General features: G+C 34.1%; 1 long non-coding RNA gene across 1 annotated transcript; it reads left to right on the forward strand.

The window, feature by feature from the left end:
- The first annotated feature begins 618 nt into the window (after positions 1-618).
- On the forward strand, positions 619-2,245 carry LOC121052480. Its single transcript, XR_005809206.1, has 2 exons — positions 619-873; positions 1,945-2,245. It is a non-coding gene; the product is annotated as an uncharacterized LOC121052480 (long non-coding RNA).
- The last annotated feature ends 485 nt before the right edge of the window (positions 2,246-2,730 follow it).

A 2,730-nucleotide genomic window follows, 5' to 3' on the forward strand; every position in this document is an offset into this window, starting at 1 on the left:
TTGCTTATTGTTACTGGTCAGCTTCACTTTCATTTTCTCTTACAAAAATATTCAGTTTTGTTCTTCCTTTTCTGTATGAATTGTTCGATTATGATCATTTGGATATGAAATTGTTTTTTTTTTGAAGAATTTTGTTTTGTATTTGGTTTTCGTGTAAATTGTATACGTGGATTCCGTACAAGGGGCAAAACTCGAACGCTAGGGTTTCTGAGAAAGGTTCTGGAGCCTTGGACTTGGTTAATTGTTTAGTTTGAGTTTTTTTGTTTGTTATTGTATTGATTTTGTTGAATTTGGTTTCTGGTTGTGGTGTGAATTTGGAATTGCGTAGTTTTCAAATTGACCAAATTTGGATGCTTCTTGCAGATGATTGTCTATCTACAGGTACGGAGCATTGAGTGGGAGTTCATAAACATGTCGGAACAAGAAGAAGATCTCATTTGTAGAATGTACAAGCTCGTCGGAGACAGGTAAAAAAAACACTTAACAATGTCAAATTAAACTTTTTACTTGCAAGAAATAAGTGCCCCCTATCAGCATGGCTTGGGGTTTTGTATTTGTCGTTCACATTTTGTCTTTGATGGTGTCTCAGGTGGTTAGGAAACTGGGATCAAAGAATGCTTTGATTCTTGGGACTACTAGATATTGGTTGTTCATTGCTGAAAATTTGAATCCAACTTGGTACTCTTACTAACTCTGCTCCTTTAATTTCTTACTGGATATTGTTGTGACCCAATTTTGTATAAAAGTTCATACACAGTTTTTTATCAAAATGCATATGGTTTAAGTGAATTTGAAGTGATTCTGTGTAGGTATATTCTGGTTCCAGCTTCATTGTACTTGGGTTTTGCTGCTTCCATAATATGGGTTGGGCAGGTAATATGCTAGTCCATGGATCAGGTTTCGATTCAAGTTCTTTTATTTGGATTTGATGGCAGAAAACTATACGAGTCCATGTTTTGGTTTGGTGGAAAAAGCTAGAAATTGTTGCTAACCTTATTGTGATGGAAACTAAGTACCTGAATCCAAGTAAACTTAGTTATAATTATCATGAACTCTTATGGTTTCAAATCCAAGTTACAGTACTTTTATTATGGAAAAATAAACTGCAGAGGAGTTGTTTAACTAAGATGCTCCCTCCTGGCCTAATTGAAGCCGTGTTTTAGAAAATATTGCTCTAAATGGAAGATTGTGGCCTCATAGTTTTTGGAGATCTGCATCTACTTTGAGTGCTTAATATATCATTTTCACTCTGCTTTGTAACTGGGAATTGATGGAAGTTACTTTTAGGAGTCTCCACTGCCACAAATTCTTAGTTTCTGTTGTTTATAGGATCTCTTTTTGTACTTATAATATGTGTGTATGCTCATGCCTGGACTAGTCTTATTTTACAATTTCCCAAGAGCAAGCTAATAACTTAGCTGTTTATTGGAACCTTATCAATCAAGGATATGATTTGAGGGGACTACTGCTTTGTAACTTAAATACATGTATCTTAGTATTAGTTTTATATTGCTTTTAATAAACTTGTCTATCACACTAAATATAGCTTAATCATATTGTCTATCACACTATCTTATGAAAGTGGGTGCAACATTAAATTAACTACCCTATCCTTGAACCATATGCATTGCCTTACGTTTTTTTTTTCGGGGTTTTGTTTTTGCTGCAGGTATATATCACTGGTTATGGCCCTGTAAAAAAGTATAGAGATCTTTAAATGCATAAGCACATACCATGCATGTATCCGATTTAATGTTTTCTTTAATATTTGGATTTCTCGTGACTTCCTTTGTATTCACTTATTTTTATTCCATTGATGTTGAACTGTGTCTTGCCATTTGACCATTTGCATCTAGCGTCATGAGTAGCTTGCCATGTGCTGAAATGAAAAAATGTTTTTTCAGTTACTTACATGAGCAGCTTGAACTACTTTTCTGTTTGCAGTATTTTGAAGCAGCCATTCGCTTGGTACCATTGCAAGGTCTGGCACCAAGGAATTCATGGAAGCCTTGGATGCTGGAGCTGATCTTAGCATGATTGGTCAGTTTGATGTTGGGTTCTACTCTGCATATCTTGTTACTGAGAAGGAAGAGGAAGGAATTCTAAAAATAATAATGTTGCTACGCTTATATAGCCTTTACATTTTTGGCCTTTATGTTTAGGTATATATAGGCAGGGTTAATTAGTATGTGTTAAATGTTGGGATGAACATGCTATTAATGGAATGAATTGGTTTTGGAATCAATGGATGTGTTATGATTTTTTCTCAAACAATTCAATTCCAATTAATAACTATTGTCTAACAATTGAACATAAAAAATTAGAATGCAAAAATTGTTGTATGAACCATCTAAGTAGAATACTTTTCAAACAAATTTAATTGCCCAAGTACAAAACACACAACAACAAAATAGCACATTCTGTTGTATTAGATATAAACAGACAATGATTTTTTCAATTTCCTGTTGTCTTTCTTAAATAAACTCAACAGAATTAACTTAAATCCTGATGTCGGAGACTGATAGAGACAACAGATTTTGCACAAGGCTTGTTGTCTGACTTCTCTTCACGAATTTCTTTTAATTTGTTAGGCTGCTGTCGACATACTTTGTTTTGGACAACAGTTAATGTTTTTGCACAAGGCTTGTTGTTTGACTTCTCTTCACAAATTTCTTTTAATTTGTTAAGCTGTTGTCGACATACTTTGTTTTGGACAACAGATTTGGCATC

The sequence above is a fragment of the Rosa chinensis genome, chromosome 4 (assembly GCF_002994745.2).
Source record: "Rosa chinensis cultivar Old Blush chromosome 4, RchiOBHm-V2, whole genome shotgun sequence".
Lineage (NCBI taxonomy): Eukaryota > Viridiplantae > Streptophyta > Magnoliopsida > Rosales > Rosaceae > Rosa > Rosa chinensis.